The 22027-nt window shown below is 31.9% G+C and overlaps 1 protein-coding gene across 16 annotated transcripts in view; it reads right to left on the reverse strand.

Annotated features, from left to right (window-relative positions):
• Positions 1 to 10705, reverse strand: part of LOC123561779 (uncharacterized) — a 132387-nt gene extending 121682 nt beyond the window's left edge. For 3 of the 16 annotated variants that reach the window (XR_008372736.1, XR_008372729.1, XR_006688512.2), the window contains exon 1: positions 10469 to 10696. The gene's annotated coding sequence lies outside the window, so the exon portion shown is untranslated. Of the gene's footprint in view, positions 1 to 10468 lie in introns of all 16 variants that reach the window. The other 13 variants (XR_008372743.1, XR_008372742.1, XR_008372737.1 and 10 more) reach the window with 10 other exon arrangements.
• Between the last annotated feature and the right edge of the window lie 11322 nt (positions 10706 to 22027).

The raw sequence follows: 22027 nt of genomic DNA on the forward strand, positions 1-22027 counted from the left end.
TATTTTTTTAGCAAAAAATAGCATAAAATTTTAATGATAATGAACAGACTTCATAAAGAATTAAATATTCATTGGGTCTATCAAAAGTTTTATTTTATTTTTATCATTTCATTCGAACGGGAAAAGATAGGTGTTTTATCATTATCATTAGATATAAATATATATAAACTATATCCTATTTTACAATTTTCCTTAAAAATCAAATTTGATAACCTTTATTGGTAATTTTTTGTAAAAGCATTAAACTTGGGTGACTTCACACATATAATCACAAAATAGGTCGTTTCTTACGAAACATTCCAGTTAACCTTAATATCCCGACTCTTACATATTTGAAATTCATACAATCACGACTGTATCACTTATATTGACAATAAGTACTGAAGTTAGGAAATAAAAAGACGGACATTACCAATGGGATTGTTACATTTATAATTAAACAGTAAATAAATATTCCAGACGTGAAACCATTATGATGCCAATATGAACATTTTTAACATGGTTTCTTCGTTTATGTATTTTAATGAGACGCACATACGTATCTAACATATTTATCTCTATTTTGATACATCAATCTGGTCGGCACAGATACAGATTTTTTAAAGATAGAAAAAAGAGCACAATAAGATATGGTGTAGTATTTCTAAAAGTTTTGTCTTTGCTAAGACAAGTATCAGTCTATGTAAATAAATCCTTAGCTGAACTTAAGAGTTTGCTATGATGTGAGGAATCATATTTTTAATGTAAATATCCATAGAGATTTATATATTCAATGCAAAAAAGGCCTGTTGAATTTTCTCTCACTATATATATGTATATAAGGTATCTGACCCATAATAGTGTACCTCCTTTTGAAGAGTATTCAATTCCTACCATAAAACTAATTTGACATATTTTTTTTTCCGGTTGGCATAGGTTCAAGCCCCACTGGGACCAGAATTCCTTTTTTCTAGTAACTTCTTATGTTTTTTTCAAGACTTACCATTGATTTATTGTACAGAAGTGTAAATTTTTCATTTGATGTGAGTTCTTGCTGTTCAAATGAAACAGAAGAGGGCAGAGTTGGACATCTTTAAAAATACTGAGTTACATGCGGTAAAAGTTCTCTATTTCGCCTTTATGTATGTAGGTTTTACTTCTGTCCCAATGTTATTTTTGAATGAAATTAGCAAAATTTAAAATAGTCCCACGTGACTCGACCTTAAATTTTCAATTTCGTGTCATTAAATCCTTTTACTTTAGGCACACTAGAAAAAAATGATATTGACAGTTTTATTTTGTGTTTTATAATTGTTTACAAATAGTTTTTTTTTATTAAAATTAATAGTATAATAAATTCTCTCCAAACGTTTTGGACAGTGGCCATCACTATGAAATTTGTCTCTACTTGAGGTTGAGGAAATATCATGAATTATACAAAATTTGTTTTTAAAAAAAAACGGCCCCTAAAATTTGTTTAAGAATTACAACACAGTGCGAAACAAGATCAGCTTCAAGAATATATCAAGCGAATGCCATTTTAAACATCATCATTAGGGGTCTAATACCTTAAGTTAGTAGTTAAGAATTATAAATATCTATAACTATATACAATAATTGTTATCAACTTTCCTGAATGCTCAAAGAGAAATATTCGTTTGGCTTTCCGGACATTACCAGAAAAGGATACATCTCTTTTCAAACAAAGGGAAACAGTACAAAAAAAAACTATTATGTCACATATTTTGTGTTTATTTACTAATTGACATATAGACAAAAGCAATGTGTTTGATAATCTATAGTTTAACCTTAATTTTTTAAATAAAGAGGGAATAACCTTTACATTATTTATTTTTTCATCTTCGATGTATAATGACTTACAAATAGGTATCACGTAAAGGACAACACACTTATAGTACTTTTTAATGCCACAGTTAGTATTCGTTTTCTGAAAAATAAAGAATAGGTTTTAAAAAAATGAACATTATTTTCAATTAAATACTATTTTAATACCTATTCGCTGTTTTTGAGCAAATATCAATTCCGCTGTTTTTGAGATTTTGTATAACCGTGTGTCTAGTCTTTCGTTGTTTGACCATTTTCAAAATTTGGTGCTGTTTTTTTTTTTTTTTTTTTTTCATATAGTTTCTTGGATATCTTTTGTTTTGCTTTTGCCGCATTAAAACATTATCTGTACGTTAGAAAAATGACCATGAAATGACACCCATAATAATCCGTACGGATTTGATTTTTGTGCTTACTTGCATAATTTGTGTAAGCCTTTGAAGTCGTACAAATGGATGATTTTTATACGCAGTCATCGTAGGCTGACAAAAGAATGTTCAAAAACAAGTTTGGCGTTAATCAGGAAAAAATTTGAAACGTTAAGTCTTATACGTAATTGGCATCAAGAGCGAAACAGTGATGTGGCGAGTCCTGCATTTAATCGATTTATCTCCCTTTACTGCTAGAGCGCGCACTTGCACTAAGCCGCCAGCCGAACGGGTCGACGCAATTCACCTTGAAGAAATTCGGAAGAATGACACATGTAAGTTCACGATTCTATATTGTTGTAAAGGAATGATTAATATTGTATTTGTTCTGAGTTTTGTGTAAATTGCCTTGCACATATATCGTATCAAATGTATGCATACATCGTTTTCTTTTGACAAATGCACCGGCGCTTATGGCGAATAGTTCTTAATTTGTCATTGTATAAGATATTGATATACTGTTTTAATGTTGTAGTGTTTCACTCAAATGATTTAAAACTAACAATTTTCTTGTAGATACAAACATTATGTCTCAGACTAACCTTGAAACAGATTTGGAAAACGTCGCAAGGCGCAATACGTTAAAACTGCGATGTTATGAAATATGGTGTTTACATATTTAATTATCTTAATTCTCACCCAGACTTTATACAACTTGATAATGCATATATAATGTACAGTTTCTCAAGGAAGGTTAACTTGTTAAATTATGCAAAAAAATGATAGAAGATACAGTACTAAACGGTTGAAATCGGTGTGCATCTTAATTGCGGGACATAAAATTTCCAACCGCAGTATTAAATATGAAAATTAGTGAGCTATAAAAATCAGTCTAGACTGATTTTGTTCATATACAACGATCGTTAGGTGATAATAAAATTCGTATATATCAAAGTTATTTTTCTTTAGAATTTGTTTCATTTTCGTTTACTGATTTAGCAAAAGAACAGTTGTTTTGTTTTTTTTTAATAAAGAAAACAAAAACACTGTTTAGTTTCATACCGTTATTATTTTTTGCAAGTCTTTATTTATATATCTAAACAAAGATTTTATGTTTGAAAATCGCTATTTGCACGCAAAGAGTTTTGGTGCATTTATTTTATTTATTTACACCAGTTCTAGTTTAAATGCAGTAAATTTGAAAACGAAATAAAACTTATTTACATTTTTTAAAATTATCATGGACAAAGATAACCGTTCAATCTTTTCAAATTCTACATTTTCATATTGCAGACCAAACATTTGAAACTGTTTACGTATTCAGAACCATTTAGAATTTTCTACTCCTCAAATGTATAATGATTTAGTTTCATTAAAAAAATGTTGTATCGTTTTGCGTAGGGGTATTTTTCTTCCATTTCTTATCATTTTGTTTTGTTCATACGTTTGTCCTTATCTGTAAAATTCACACTTTTAGCTGTCATTTCTGGAACAAAATTTTAAAAACTGTCATATGTCGTATTGACTCTGTATTGATGTGTATTTGTTATGTTTCATATAATTATTATGGTATATGTTTTGTATATATTTGTTCGGGATAGGAGTACCTATTTTTGTCGTTGTTTGTGTTTTTAAGAAAATGGGTAGCATTTGAAAAAAATCTTTACTTTGGACTGGTGTTTATTAATATGACGTTTGTTCATTTATTTTAAAAATTCTACCGAAGTAGTGCCTGTTTAAAGTAACCTGCTTATTTTGTGTTAAATATTAAAACTATATTTTATTTATGTGGTATTCTGTGTTCTGAAGATTATTTTACATGCAATGAACTTATGTCTCATTTGATGTAACTCATTTGATCTAAAACGAAAGTATTCTTAGTGCTCGAAAATATCATTTTCTATCATATCCGTGTTGCGATGCCATGTATACAGTTGAAACGGTGCTATAATCTACAGTACATTCAAATTAACATTGATTATGAATCAAATAAGTTGTCTTACTTCAGACAAATAAACTGATAATCAAACGCCTTGTCTAAATGTCATAATGATAAATTATGCAATGCTATTTTTCTTCTGACTTCCATATGTTACTTTTCCGTTTGTTGGAGACACGTTTTCGTGAAATTCATGCTAAGATATATCCTCTTCATTTCTTTACTGTCATAGTATGTAGCTTTACATATTTAATTTCTCTAGTTGTACGTTAGACATACAGAAAAGAGCTGGCTTTGCACAGAATATTATTTTATCAAATACAGTGTAAACAAAGCGTGGCAATTTTTTGAATTTCCTTGTCTAGATTTCATTTTCTTTTCCAGTAAAAGAGTAATCGCATTCGAGAAAACCTCTTGAAAGAATACAAACAAAAAATATGAAGGTTTTAGCTTCTAAGTTGTTCCATTTTCTCTTATATAGATTTCTATATTACAATTTATTTTGATAAATAATATCGTCAATTTATAAACTTTTCTTACATCACATAGATACCTAAACAATATGTCAGAGATTTTACAGTTTTACAAATATATCTCTTACTAAGTCATTTTAAGCCTACATCGCATGTTATTCCCGCTTTAATTCATAGTTTCGTAACCGTGTATATTTTGAAACTTCAGTTATGAATCATGTAAATTTTGTCTTGTGGAAAAAACTAAAGAAAAATAGAGGATAATAACTTTCAATTGATTGTTCAATTCTTGCATTTCAAGATTATATCTCCTTGACATTACTATTACTAGCATTTTGTTTTCAATTGTTGTCCTTAAAATATTAATAAACGGTAAAATTTATGTATTTCAAATTTATCTTACAAAACTTTGGTAAATTAAAGTCACAGTATGTTTTGAAAAAAAAGTGAATACAGATATGTCAGTTTCTTAATTTTACACCATTTAATACTTTAAATTAAGCCATGCATTTTAGTAATTTGCTATAAACATATAGGTACTACTTAATTCAGTTCAAACTATGAATATTGTATGCGGAAGAGGAACAGAAAAATGCTTGAAGAATGCTGTAGAAAACTTGTTTGTATATGACAATACACAATTTTGAAACGAGGAAAAATACAAAAGTAATCGGAACACATTTTAGAATGCTTTCACGGCTAGAAACGTTTATCATAAAGTACATATATAACAAAGCACATGACACTGAAACTTATTAATTTAATTAAACGCTATTTTTATACAATGACATATTCAATGACGTTGTACATTTAATTTAACAAACCTTAAGATAATAATGATATTAATATATTAGGTCGTCATGTAAACACTTTAAATTAGAACACGTAACATAATGATCGGTAATTTCCACGCTTGCTTTAAGTATCAAGGTTAGAGACTTGCTTGAAAAAGCATTAAACTAACCACTGCATTAATAAATACATGCATCTATCATAAATTATCTAAAATTAGATACTGATAGCGCACCAAACCACTGAAATTAATATATGCCCGTAATATCTTTTTATAATTCCATCTAAAAATAGATAAATATAAAAAGCGAAAACCGTGAACCAGGTGTATCTCTTATAACAATATTCATTATCACATGAAAATGTTGTTTTGGTTGTATTATATCAACTATGCTCATTCTGGTAGACAACAGGGAAAAGGTTCCGGATTAGGAATTAGAATTCGAACATTAAAAGACTGGGTAGAGAAAAAATATTTTCAAAAAAGACCCTGAACATTTGTTCTTTGATGTTTTGCACTTTGTTGATAACTTTTACAACAAGTGGTGTCTTACTGTTATTAGTTTCTTTTTGAACCTTTAAAAGGATTTCAACCCAAACACTGATTTTAATTATTCTGTATGTATATAGCATTTTATAATTTAATTCTTATCAATAGAATTCACTTAAATAATGCTTCCTCTTCATAAATACTGGTGTTTTAAATACATATTTCTTGTTGTTTTTTTTAGGTACTGTTTCTGCTGCTGTAGTATTCACTTCTTAGAAAATTATATGAAATGAAGATAAGCTTGCAAAAATCTACAATGAAACAAGGTTACAGCTTCATCTCTGAAATTATTTTTCCCATTTTAATTTGTTCGCAATAGAAATTGCCAAGCATTGTTCTTTGTGAAAATAATTCAGAAATTCTTTCTGTTTATTTTTTGTAAATGAAAGCTTTCAATATTTAACTGACTAACTTTTCGTAAGTAGTTAAGGCGAGTTGTTTCCCTTTAACAAGTATATTTGATATTTTCATGTGTTTTCTCTATTTCAATTATACATCTCCAAATGTTTAATTAGAACTATCATCAAAGTTATTATTATTGTTATTATAATAATTATCATTATTATCATTATTTTTATTAGTATTATTTTCCCCATAAATTACGAATATTAAAGATGAGGCAATATTTTGTTTACACTAACATATCTGTATGGTATAATAAAATTATATTTAGGAAAAAAAGTGATATAATTCTAATATGCAGTCATTAATCTACTCTTGGTTTTACTTATAACTTTACAACAACAACAATAGCACCAATAATGATGATAATAATAGTAGTAATAGTAACCGCATTCACAAAGACAAATAAAAAACGTTTAAAATGGTCACGATTTGACAGAAATAGATATAATTAAAAACGATTTATAAAAACATAAAAGAACTTCCATATGTTACTATCGTACATATGATTGAATTATGCATTTCTTGCATGAATATGAATTTTCAAATAACGATACGGACCAATTAAATTATCCTTTTATTATTTGATGTTGTAAATCTAGAATTTATAACAGTGATTGTTATTATGCTTCTAGGAATTATTAAGGATATATTCTATGAAAAGATCTTTTATAGTAAATAATGATCAAATGTAAATTAACACTGACTCTCAAACAACATATATACAAACAATATACCGCAAGATATGAAATGTACAAAATTCTAAATTTGTCGCTAAATATAGCTGCCATATTTATGGTGAAATTTCTCCTATACCGAATCACAAAAATATAAATATTTTGCTGCATTTATAACAGAAATTTATCAAGTTTGCTACACATCTGATCATCAAAATTATGAAATAATTACTCGGTTTTATTATTTTTACAAGTTAGTTCTCTTTCAAGCCAAAATATATTTTACTGAAAATATGCAGCAGTGACTACAGTTATCTAATGACATATGTCAACATTAAGAATTACCACTATATGCCGGATATCTTTTCATTAGTTTTTATCAATATGAACTCTTAAATATCTTGATTTAAAAAAAACTTATTGGTTCTTTTCCCTTAATTTTGCAAAGTATTGAAAATTAAAATGCCAACAATTCAACACAAATTGTTTATTTCTTTTCAGAGATTAATTTTAATACATAATTGATTTGAATATTTTGCAGGTTCACGCTTGGTGTATCATTTTAAATGCTGACACTGTTTTCAACATTTTGTAACTACTTTAATTCAACGATGAATTGCGAAAACCCTTTAAAGAAAAGATGTGTATATTTTCGTACGATCATATATCAGGAATTCATAATACATTGTACATTATTTGTTTGATGGTTTCTCAGTTTATATAATATAACTAGGTTTTTGATAGTGTGCTAAGACTGCACGTGTGCCATATGAACGTTACTCTTAAGCCGGTTATATCAATCACCACACAAACTGATATATAGTATAACTTCCTTAAAACTTGACATTTAAGACACTACATCCTGCGCATGTTAGATTGATAACTAGCATTAGTTTTCATTACAATTAAAGATTTTTAACTAGGTCAAAGTCGTTCTATTATTCATTTCTAAATAAAATGGCGTTTCACCTCAAAAGTGTGCAAAGTTTTCAAATATAATGCATGCATATACTGTATATGTGATATGTGACCATGCTGTAATAACGAGTAAAATGTTATGTTCAGAAGTGTCTATAGTAGTATAAGGTATCAAGAATTATTAAGCCAATTATTTTAACATAATTATTATATTTTGCTATAATTTACTTCTTAAGTTATAAAAAGAGAAATTCATAGATGATGTTTAACAAAAGACGGATGCAGCAAAAGCTGGGTTTAAAGACAACACAATGTAACAAAACAAAATCAATTGTGATAAAATATCAAACTGTAAGGGGAAATCAATAACTCTATCAAATGATGAATAAAAGAAATAATCCTTTTTATATTTTAATTACATTTAAAAACACGCTAAATGCTGAAAAAATGCATATTCATTCATTTGCAACTGTTGACACAGATAGGTGCTTTGTTGTTAAGTTAGTGACAAAAATCACCTAGGTTACTGATCAATTAAGAACCTTGAATACATTTACTAATTATATATTTCGAAATATTCCAATATACTTATATATTTTTCATAAATATGCAATGGGTAGATTTTAGATTTCACAGAAATGGAGTGTGTTTTTCTCAGTTTTCAGGCATGACAATGTCAGAAACGAGTCTCAAAATGAAAAAAAAACATGTATCCTTATACAAAATGATTCTGTGAGTTATGTTATTAGTATCCATTAGATGTCTTGGATGAAGAACTAGTTTCAGTTTTGATTTGGTTAACTTATTTCAACTAGACATTGAGTTTCAGTAACCCTTTTAACAGCAAATCAATATAATATGTTGCACGTGTTTGTCAAACTAAACAATAAAGACAGCAAGGGTAAAAACTACTTAGTTAAATCATGATATAATCAGGAATTATTGAAATCAAACTCAGTATATTTTTTTGGACAATCAGTCAAGCACAAACAATGCAGTAAGTCATCATAATAAAGAATATTCAAATATACCAAAATATAGCAAAATATCACGATTTACTGCATTCACTTAGACAAAACAATAATGAAATATACTCTGTGTCAAGATTTATTGCAGTCAAACTCTGTAGTAATTTTAAATATAAAGACAGTGATAGGAAATTATGTATAAAGACCTCAGCATTAGTTTTTTTTTGTAATATGGCTGCAGAATTAAGATTTAGAACGCCCGAATAAAGTTTCAAGATTTATTACAATCAGGGTATGAGTTTGTAAATGACAAAGCTTGAATAAAATCAAGCAGTGGGATGGTTTTATGATTAGAAGTAAAAAGTTAGTAATTTACAGTCAATGATTTGAGTATTAAAGTATTTTGATCACAGTAAAGTAATCATAAAGTAAGCAAGGGTTTAATGTGTTCCTTTATGCAAGATTTTTAATATTAAATTGAATATATCTCTTTATGTTACTTTAATATTTTTGTCTCCTATTGTGTTCATTACAATATTTTCATTAAGATTTTGTCCATTTATACCAAACAGTCATTGCAATTGTCTTTAAAAAATAAAAATAAAAATATCTTAATCATATTTCAGGATATTTTACGGGTCAAAGAGCTACTTAATGAAAAATGCATGGCATTTTAGTACATGTAGACTGACATAATATTAACATTAAATCGTTATAAACAACAGGAATTAATTAAGTCATCTTATTATCTAAGGCTTTCATTTCGGCTACAGAATATCAAATATTCTTCGTATTCTTTCTACTATTTACATTATTCTCACCATTGCAAAGATGGGAACTAGGCAATAATTTATTCATGACATTTTTCGTTCAACAACTAACTACTGAGAGATCGTTTGCCGAGTATTCCCACACATAAAATAATTTGCAATTTTTCCCCTTGGCTGCCCCCAATGTCTAGACAGCGAGTATAATGTTAGAATGACGTAATCCGAATACCGAGATGAGTCTCTCCGAGATAACATTTTTTTCTCTTTCTGACAGTTTGATGTTTTTTGTCTACTTCTTGATTGAAATTTGAGATAGATTTGAGTACTCTAAGCAATAACTTTCCGAAATTTGCTTGGCTACGTCTTGAATCACACTTACATTAGCATTCATCATACATGTCTGGTTCGTATTTCATACTTTAGTTTCTCCGATATCCTTTTGAAACGAAATATATATTTTATTTGCTTCGTCTGCATTATCAAAAAGGATTGGAGTATTGACATTTTGATCTATGCAGGTTTATACTTTCGTTTGACTATATGCTAGGGTTTTTCCACCATTTTGTCTGACCTAATTTCATTAATGATACATTTAATATGATCGTTTGCAGTTAATGTAAATCTCAATAGTACCTTCTGCAATTGTTTCTATATTTAGTAAATAGCATTTGGATATTCATGTTCAACTGAGCGAGTTTTATGTTTCGTATCATAAAAGAAAGCTAAAAGTCCTTAAGTAAAAACATGTAAATATGTTAAAACAAGCAACAAGGTAAACAAAATTTACCAGTCGTGCTAATTATTTCCAGTAAGTTTGTATATATTCCTTAATTTGAATATGTAATCCATGACAGAAGGTAATAACAAAATGATTAGTAGAACATGAGTTCCAACAACTTTATATCAACCAAACACTATGACATACAGAAATTAAAACATTTCATGATTGCGCAATGCATGATTATACTGCGCAGATACGAATGTGCACGAAAATGCACTCGATTGAGATTAACTATCGCTGCACATGCATGTAACAATTAGGCCGTTTGGATTTTCAACTGGGACAAAGTTTCTATTTTACACTTTTTTGTCCATGTAACATTTATTCGATACTGCAGCAACGTACTAGCAAATAGACGTCTGTTAAATATAGTTAAATCATGTACTTGTCAGTATTATTCGGAGTTTTTTAAGTTAAAAGGCATGAAGTGCAATAGCTGTTATCAATCGTAAGATGATAGTTTTTTTATGAAACGCTTGTGTCGTCTGCTCGATAGCATGTCTCGACATAAAAAAATGATGTTATGTTACACCAAGTGTGAATATTGAAAAAAAATGAGAAAGAGCGACCTTGGATTACCGGCGCGTATTGTTGAAGTTTATCTTTAGTACAATGTGCAATCTGCTTTGATTATACATGTTATTAAGATATGCGAAAGTCATGCTGTGGAAATATATGTTATTTAAATAGGAAGGTCATATTGCGGTAATACATGTTACTTAAATAGGAAGATCATGCTGCGGTACTACATGTTACTTAAATAGGAAGGTAATGCTGCGGCAATACATGTTATTTAAATAGGAAGGTCATGCTGCGGTACTACATGTTACTTAAATAGGAAGGTAATGCTGCGGCAATACAAGTTATTTAAATAGGAAGGTCATGCTGCGGCAATACATGTTATTTAAACAGGAAGATCATGCTGCGGTTATACATGTTATTTAAATAGGAAAGTCATGCTGCGGCAATACATATTATTTAAATAGGAAGGTAATGCATGTTATCTAAATTTGATGATACATGCTATTTAAATAGGGTGGTCATACTGCGGGAACACATGTTATTTAAATACGAGTGCCATACTGTGGCAAAACATGTAATTTGAATAGGTACATATATATAGGTCATGCTGTGATAATACATATTATTCAAATACGAAGGTTATACTGTGGTAAAACATGTAATTTGAATACAGAATTCATGCTGTGGAAATGTCATGCTGGTGGAAGGTCATGCTGTAGTAGAATATGTAATTTTAATCAGAAGGCCATGCTTCATCTAAATTGTAAAGTGATTTTGCGGCTATATGTGCATATTATAGGAAGCCCATGATGTAGTTATATATGTTATGTAAACAAAAGATAAAAAGGGAACATTACACAATCCTTTTCTTGGTACATTTTAGCATTCCTAAATCAGTTGTTATATCAATGGTGCAATGTTAAGGTACCTTAATGCTTTTTCTAAGTTATGCTTTAGAAAGATAAGGCTGTCTTGTCATTCCAGTTTCTCTTTACCAGAAAACAATTAAAAAGTAGAAAACAAAAATCTGTCGTTTTTGCAAACTAAACATCTAAGTCACTTCCCAATTGCTGATAAAACTATTACGAAATGTAAAATCTGCATTTGCCACATTTGCACCACTGTGAGCCTATGCATTACATACAATCTAATACCATGCAACCATTATTTATAAATCACATGGTTTGATTTGTTATGTGCAGACGCGCATACTCTAAGTGTCACATTTACCTCAGATCAAAGCCGATCCATCAGAGACCAAGGAGAACTTTTGGATACATTATACAAACTTGAATAAGAGTACTAGTACTGTCTGGTTTTGCTTAAAACAAGCTGTATAAAAAAAGGTAAATATATCCAGTCTTCCAATTAACTATGCCTTGTATATTTTTGTTTTCATGATACAAAGTATACATAAGGTGTATATTTATTAAAGTGTTGTCCCTTTTAAAAGGGACAGCCATGAGACAACTTTGCCATGTACACATATACACACACCACTTCCCCTAAGAATATTTCCCTCTAAGGCCATGCACCAGTCATTATTTGCTGATTCTGTATGACTTATTTTTGAAGCAACCCGTCTGTAATATTTTTCCGTTACAGCTTCTTTTTGTTGTGGGCCTACTTTGCAAATGCGTGGCACTGAGGCTGTGTTTGTAGTGCTCTGTGCTTCCGAGAAATCTATCTTTACCTATTATCTTATATAACATCCGATAGTCAAAGACCGTGGTCTTTCTTAATATATGTTATTTAATGGGAAATGTACAAGATCACGAAAATACTAAAGTCTCTTGGTGTCGTACGCATTATCAAACGTCTTGTGCATTTCCATCAATATCATCAAATGTCTCGTGGTCTCCATAACCATTATACTATTTTAATTTGGTCTGTATGCATTATATAATATATCGTGGTTTCCACAGGAAATATTCAAAGCCTCGTTGTTTCCAAACGAATTATCAAATATCTCGTTGTTTCTATAAAACTATCCAATTTATTATGGTTCGTTTCTAAAGTTTCGCTGTTTCAATAAGCATTATGAAATGTCTCGTGGTGTCCATAAGCATTAATAAAATCTGTAAAAAGATCCTTTGGAAGCAAAGAATGCAACAAAGAAGAATAATAGCAGACTCTGTTTTATTGAGTCTGTTCATGAGAGGTAATGAAATGTGCAACACCTCTCCGCCTCCTAGCACCGGCTTAAGCGGAACTCTATTACACATATGTTCAATGGACTCCATGACACCAAAGGACCAGAAAATATAACAACACTGAATCCAAGTACGGGGAGAACTATTTTTGTGGTCTGTATGCGTTATCTAATATCTCGTGGTTCCACATGAAATATTCAATGCCTCGTTGTTTCCTTATGAATTATCCAATATTTCGTAGCTTTCATAAAATTATTCAATGTATCCTGGTTCGTATCTAAAGTAAGCATTATCATATGTCTCGTGGTTTTCATAAGCATCATGCTACGTTTTGTGGAATATAAGCATAATTATATATCTCTTGGTTTCCAAAACAATCCAATGTCTCATGTTCATCCATTGACTGGTGGATTCCATAAGTATTATGAAAATAACTCCTGGTTTCTATAAGCATTTTTCTTAATTTTGAGGTTTGCAAGCATTAATGAATATCTCGTAGATTCCATAAGCAATAACCAATGTCTCTTGGTTTCCATAAGCATTATCAAATGTCTCGTACTTTCCGTAGGAATTATTTAATGCCTCGTGATTTCCGTAGATATTATCCAATATCTCGTGATTTTCATTTTAATTATCCAGTGTCTCATGATATCCATAAAAGTATCTTAAATGTCTCTGTTTCCAACAGCATTATCAAATACCTCGCCAGTGAAGTAGAATTCTTTTATGTGAGGACGCCATCTAGCTGGCTTACGGAAGGCCAGATGCCCGCCTCAAATAATACCCGGACTGGCGCCTAGTTTCTTACCTCCACCATTAAAAGTCGTCATATGACGTATGATTGTGTCGATGTGACATTAAAACCAACAACATGAATAAATTATATCATCATTATCAAAGTCTTGTGGTCGTAAGCATTTTCCAATGTCTCATGGTTACCTTATTAAAGAATTATCTAATAATATGTTGTTTCCATAAGACTTATTGAATATCTCATTGTTTCTTTAAACATTGTTTATGGTTTGATTTGTTGTGTGTGTGAATTATCTAGTATCTTATGGTTTCCATGAGAATCAAGATAAATCTCGTGGTTTCCATAACTGTTTACAATGTCTCGTGGTTTCCATAATATTTGTGTAAGATCGTGAGGTTTTCATAAGCAGTATCAAATGTTTCGTGGATTCTAACGCATTTTGTGATGTTTTCCGCTTCGTAAACATTGTCTACTCTAGTTTCCACACGATTTAAGAAACATTTTGTTGTTTCCATAAGAATTATCCAATGTATAAAAGATATCCAGTTTCCTATGGTTTCAATAAGAGTTTTCAAATATCTTGTGGTTTCTATGAGCATAATCAAATAATTCGTTGTTTCGATAAGCATTATGCTAAGTTTTTTGATTTCCATATGAAGTATGAAATGCTTCCTGGTTTCCCTAAGAATTGTCTTATGTATTGTGGGTTCAATAAAGAATAATCTAATGTCTCGTGATTTCAGTAAGCCTGATCTAATGTCTTGTGATTTCCATTATAGTTATTCTTTGTATCTTGTTTTCCGCAAGAACTATCCAATCTCTCACCATATCCATAAGTGGTATTTAATGCCTCCTGGTTTCAATGTCTCATGGTTTTCATGATAATAATCCAATATCTTGTTGTGTTCATAAGCTTTATAAAGCTGCTGGAAGTTTTCACAGGCACTATAATATGCTTTGTATTTTCCATAAGAATTACCTAATTTATTGTGGTTTACGCGCGAAATTATACAATGTTTCGCATTTTCCATTAGAAGTGTCAAATATCTGTGGTTTACATAAGTATTAGCTAACCCCAAGTGGTTTCCATGTGTCGTGGTTTCCATAAGAACTTTCCAATGTATTGGTGTTTCCATAATATTCATGCATTTCTTTAATTTGATATAGTGGTGGAGTAAGTGATAATTGTACATCCTCATTCTTGCTAACATGGTCAAACGTGGTTTCCATAGGAAGTATCCAGTGTATAGTCGTATCCATTTTAACTATGCAGTTTTCTTTGATATTGTGCTGGCGTGAGTGACAATTGTGTATCCTTATTCTAACATAGTCACTAGTAGTATTGTTTAAGCAGAAAATGATTAAATGTAGAATATAGTTTTCATAAATCCCAGTAAATTTAAATAAAGTGGAAATTCATTAGATAATGTCTTGAACATCTATGGCTAATTAGTTGCAGTTTTAGATATTTTCATTGTCTTTGTCTTTGTTTATTTGGATATTGTAAAAACACCTAACATTTGTATTTATGTACTCACCTTTTGCGCATTTTATTTGAAATTTTGCTGCGAGTATATATAAAACTTAGTTTCGACGAGTATGAACATAGATACAGGTTATTAGTAACCCTTTCAGTTAATCAATTCTTTTTAAATAGTGTATCGCAACTGCTTCAGTCATACTACTGGCTTATGGTTATTACGTCTTTATGTCTACACTAAGACTGAACACAGTAAACAAAAACGTAATGGAGTTGACTTCGACTATACACAGACGTGATAGGGGCGGTCTAAATAGTGTAGTTCGTTTTGATGGGGTCAGATCTTTGTAAATGTGCAGAACATGACTATTGATCCTTTTTAAAGTAAAAAACCTGTGATGGTTTGGTATGTGACTCTATCTAAAGTAGAAAATATTGTTATTATTAATGGCAAACAGAGCCAAGATGGGGATGGATCTTTTGTGTTTGATGTAATAGTGTTGAATATCATCATGTTTGTAAGAATGCCCTTCTGAATTGTAAAACAAAACATGGCAAAATAATAATAGGCTCGGTCTGAGTACATAGCGTCCACATGTAAGGGTCTTTCAAGGTACAAGTAAAATGTAGTATTTGACCTTAAAATAGTTTTCTTCTTGGTTATAATGTAATGGTGTAGAGTGAGACAAAATATGTGTCAATATATTCGGTTATAGCTTTTAGGAAGAGTCTACATGAAAAACAGACATTCTGGCATATAAGTAATGATGTGATTTGTGACATTAGAAAAAAATATATATTAGAGTGTTGTTTTTTTTTTTGTTACATGTAATGATGTAAACTGTCGCATTAGATAGAGCCTAGATTTAGAGCTTTCGTTCTGATTTCCTGCATAACTGTGCGTAGTCTTTCGAAAGGTACGTAAAGATAGCGTGACTGTAACAACACTATTGACAAGCCTTGTTTTACGAGTTGCATGTAAAACAGGTGTATATGTAATTATAAAAAGAGCTGATACTGAACAACTTAATGTGTTTGATGGTGAGTTTGACTATACAGTCAAGGGAGCTACGCAATCTGGTTACTTAAGGGAGGCGAAATGTCAGTTTAGGAAGTCATCTTAGTGACTGCTTAAAACAAGTGACTGCTCAATACAGGTGACAGTCAAGGCTCGTTCAGCTGTAGATAAAAACATATAAATTGGGGTATTGTGGAATAAAATAATGGTGAAGGTGACATGTAATATTGTATAATCTTATTGTAATTGGGGTGGTTGTTGGGTTACATGCAATGGTGTGAAGTGTGGCCATATGTAGAGTTTATAGGAAGACGATTCTTTTGGCTACAGTGTGTGATGGGGGCCACCGTGGCCGAGTGGTTAAGGTCGCTAACTGCAAATCACTTGCCCCTCATCAATGTGGTTCGAGCCTCACACGGGGCGTTGTATTCTTCATGTGAGGAAGCCATCCAGCTGGCTTACGGAAGGTAGGTGGTTCTACCCATGTGCCCGCTCGTGATGAAATAATGCACGGAGGGGCCCCTGGGGTCTTCCTCCACCATCAAAGCTGGAAAGTCGCCATATGACCTATAATTGTGTCGGTGTGACGTTAAACCCAACAAAATAAATAAATACAGTGTGTGACTGATATGATTCCGTAATACTTTTTTTCGTCATTTTTATACTTTAGGGAGATAAAGGCTTGAAGAATATTCTTACAAAGAAAGCATCTAATCAAAAGCGATTTCGCATTATTTCCGTAGATGCCCAGCCATCGTGATTTCCTATCGTTTGACATACGTTCTTCTCAATATTTCTCAGACGACGGAGAGTTTGCAAAAAATAATTATCAACCCTGAGACGTCTGCAGTTGTTTACGTTTCGATTAATGTTCTTTCCGGCAGGCTGAAACATAAAGATGCTAACAGTGTATCTGAATGACGGTTATTTAGCGGTGTATTCTTCAAGCAGACGATAAGGTCCCGTCCTTGAAAGCTCAATTACTGGCACACAACATCTGTCAAATCCGTTTGCACTCTTCAGACATCTTGGGGCGTTGTTTCATTACTCTTGATTAGGCGCATTCCCGCGAAAATGTTGTGTTCTTGTTATTATTATATTGAAAAATATGAGTAATTTTGTATCTCTCTTTTTACTGATGATTATAGAGTACCCAAGCTGTCATTAATGTGACAAGGCAAAAGAAAACCAATAAAACAATCTAATAATGATTGAACCATATAACAATATATAGATAATCTATAAGACAGAATTAATAGGAAGTACAAAACTATTAATAACTAACAAAAATGTATTCTTGCAAATCCCTGTTAAGTTATAAACATTATAATGTGTCCTGTGTATTGCAACATTTGATTTCTACTTAATATTTGATATTTATTATTGTATATCATTAAAAAGATATGTTGAAATGTCGTTAGTAACAGATATGAAAGATAAATTGACAAATCTTTAATAATGTCGGTTTGTCCGAATATGGTTGTACAATAATAGAAGTGTCCTGGTACCAGCATAGTGATTTGTAATAATTAAGTCCTACGTACGACTTAGTACTCCTACGTAGGACAAAATAACTATCATGTTTCTCTTACTCACTCCTACGTACGTTTTCGCGACTTAGTTACTCCTATGCACGATATAGTAACTACTACGAAGGACTTACCTGATTCCTATTCCTTCGTAGAACATAACAACTCCTTGGTATGACTTACTAACTCCTGAGTACGACTTACATGTAGGAAATAGTAATCCCAAAGTAAGACTTACTAACTCCTATGATGTATGATTGGTTTGATTTAGTAGTCGTATGTAGGAGTTAGTTAGTCATATGTACATGTACGAGTTATGATATATATGTTCAGCGGATATGTTACTATTTCGTACGTAGGAGTTGCTAAGTCGTATATTGCAAATAGTGAGTCGTACGTAGAAGTTACTTTGACGTACGAGACAGAAATTCGTCCAAAAGGAGTTAGTAAGTCGTACGTTTCACTTACTACAAATCTCTCTGCGGGTACCAGGACGCTCCCATAAGTAACATGTATATCAGAGAATTATAACACATCTTGTTACATTTACGCCAATGGGGTAAATGCCATGGCCGATGAGGTAATTGACATGGTCGATGAGGTAAATAACATGGTCGATGATGTAAATACATAAATAAGCTGAAATACTACTGATGTAAAGGCAGTTCGTTTGTGTGTGGAGCATTCTACTGGTACCGTTCTTACTGCGAACTACGTGCTACAAGTCACCAAGCACCAGATTAAAGGTCAGCTCAAACCCAGTTTTGTGTCCGCTTTAAATTCTGAGGGTATGTATAGGGAGGGGAAAACCTCCATGTAAGGGAGCTTTTTCCCTGAATAAATTTTAGGAATTTAAGTATGAAATGGTGGCCTCTCGGGCATCTTTTGCCTTAATATGATTGATCTGAACGCAAGATGAGACCATGGCATATACGACTTAACTGTAGACATCATTTTAGTAAAACCCCAAAAGCTGTTCAGACTCTAGGTGTTTGTACGGGGGAGGGGCGGGTGTTATACCCTCCAGAATGTCTGGAGAATGATGAAGGGAGTCTTCCTCTGGAAATTTTAGAAATACAGGTATGGACTTTTGGTCCCTGGTGCATATTTGGGGTCTGAATTATAAGTACCGAAATATCATTAAGCGGCCCATGCATACAACGAACTTACTCTAGACATCATTTTGATAGAACCCTCAAAGTTGTTCAACCTTTCTGTAAGGGGACAGGATTTTTTAAAATACAGGTATCAAATAGTGGCCTCTGGCGTATTTTTGGTCAAATTTTTGATAAGTAAAGGTCACTTCCCAGTCGACTGAATAGGTGGGATGGGAGGGGGTATGACCTCTCCCTTGGATCCGCGCCTGCAACGTAGGAAACTTATGTTATCACATAAAATGAAAATACACCAGTGTAATAAAGCTTTGAAGTTGACGTCGTTTTAATGTATAGGGGATTTTGGTCAAATTGACATGTTTATAGTAGTTAAAGAAAGTAGCATTCTTGATGTTTCGGCAGGAAAAGCTAAAATGTGATAAAAAGAATATTTCATTTGCGACCTTCCACATTGAATTTATTAATGTTGGCAGAGCCTCGCATTTTATTATTTTATTCAACTCGTTTAATAAATACATTATGAAAAAACACTTATGTAATATCCTCTATTTCTGCTTTCGGGCCACGATTTGCCAAATGTTTCAGAGGTCACAGTATTTATCATAACATGTTATTTTTTGTTGTACCTCACTCTGCTTCAGTTTTCAAGTTTAGGGCTAGAAGTGACTTATACAGACTGGAAAGAGAACATGGTCTTTGTCAGCACATGTTTTGATTAACACATATATAGCAATTATATAATGAAAGCATTTTAGTTGTCATATCCACTAAGTATTCCATTTTGTTTGTTTGTTGGATTTATTGAATGTAAAAACTACCTTATTGACTATATCGCACGAAAATCTAGTTGCAACAGTATCTTATGCATTTTTTATCAATCTGTATGATCCTATCAAATTTGTTGTAATCATATCCGCCGAATTGAAATTGCTTGTGCGTACATGATCTTACTGAAACATGTGTTGGTTCCAGTTTGATGCCTTTGATGTCAGTATGTTGGATATACAAAGTCCATAAAAGGTTAAACCTCTGTCCGTTTATAATCAATAATCCGTTTTGCAATGTTCATAATTAAATTAAAATAAAAGTTATCATTTTTAATGTTTTTATAAACATCTTTGAACTTCAAAATTCGCTAAAACGTTGATGTGTGATTCAGTATCATAAAGCACCGGAAGTAGAGGGTAGAAAATTCATCATTGTCAAATTATATGTATTCATCTATGCTTTTTAAGCGACAAAGATCTATTTATGGTAACACAGGACGCATACAATTAATTTTACTTTTTATTTATCATGGGACAAGTGTCTAGAAGTACGAAATAGCATGTGTTTTAAGACGTTATGAATTACATTCAAGACATTAACATGCGAATAAAAGCAATATGCAATGTCTAGTAGGTAAGATCAATTTACAATACGCCCATCGTTGGCGTTTAAACTTCAAAACAGAAATAATTGAGTTCAGAAACACTGTGTTATGGAGATCATAAGCTGTGCCCGGGAATCAAGCCCGCAACCTATCGATTTGTGGGCTTTGGCTTTCCCTACTGAGCTAATCAGGCTGGCACTGTTGTCTTGAGAAATATACGCCCGAACGTATGATCTTTGACCCCTAAGTGTGACCTTGACCTTGAAGCCGGCAATTCGAAACATGCGCTGTGCACGTCGTCTTGATGTGGTGAACATTTGTGCAAAGTTTCTTTAAAATCCTTCAAGCAGTTCAAGAGTTACAGAGCGGACACGAAACAAAATCATATGACCTTTGACCCCTAAGTGTGACCTTGACCTTGAAGCGAGCCATCCAAAACATGCGCTCTGCACGTCGTCTCGATGTGGTGAATATTTGTTTCAAGTTTCTTCGAATTCCTTCAAGGGGTTCAAGAGTTACAGAACGAAACTGCTAACGGACAGACAGACGTGCACCTGCGTTATAACATATTACATCCCTTCTGGCGTATAGAAATTACTATAATAGCAATATGTTTGCAAAAAAAAAGACTTTACATGTTTAATCGAACATATATCTTTTGATTCACAATCAACTGATTTTACTAGTGCTTTTAAAACAGACTATTTATCATCTCATCTATATACGTATAGTCCGAACAATCTTTAATGATGGTAACTGAGTCATGGTGATACTAAGTAAATTACAATGTTGCCGAACAAAACAAATAGAAGTAAGGAAGTGATGAACATTCCAGATACACCAATTCAGTGTGTCCTTTTCAACATTTCAAAAGAAAGAAAGATAGTTCGTATGCACGAAAAGTAAAGCGCTTTACAAAACGTTATTTTCCATTTGTGTAGCAAAACATATGCTTACTAGTGCATATATATATACCAGTCAGTTTGCACATAACCAAATGCCAGACTAAACATGTAGAGCACATGCATTTCTAAACAAGCAGTGTCAGATGATATCGACGCATACATGTTATATCACAATTCAAAGAATCTTAATTTCCCTGCGATCCACGTGTTGCAAGTGTATCTGGTGCCACTATTTCCCTCTTCCAGGCATACACTGATTCTATAATCTGGTATATTTATCCAAGATAGTTTGCAAGAAACACATATCTGATTGCAATGGCCCGCGGTTTTTTATTGCCTGTTAACAGTAATGGTTAATGAGCCACAATTTCTCGTCTGTGTGGGCCAAACAATTCCAGATCGTTAGTATTCTTCATCGAGTTGTTCCTGCGTTTTTTAAATCTTTATCCGGAAGCTTTGAATGTTCTGTCTTTTTCAGGTTTATTCTATAACGACATTATTTTGCGCCTTGATGTCTGCATGCAGTTTTCAAATACCGTAGGCCCTTCTCAATTGTCTCGTCGGTGTTCTTATTTACGACGATGTCCGCGTCAAAATAGTAGATTTGATTAGGCGCTGATTCATCTGCAGTCTTTGACTCAACCTTCTTATCAGTGTTCTTATTGACGATGATGTTCGCGTGGAAATAGTAGATTTGTTTATGCGCTGATTCATCTG

The sequence above is a fragment of the Mercenaria mercenaria genome, chromosome 10, assembly GCF_021730395.1.
Source record: "Mercenaria mercenaria strain notata chromosome 10, MADL_Memer_1, whole genome shotgun sequence".
NCBI lineage: Eukaryota > Metazoa > Mollusca > Bivalvia > Venerida > Veneridae > Mercenaria > Mercenaria mercenaria.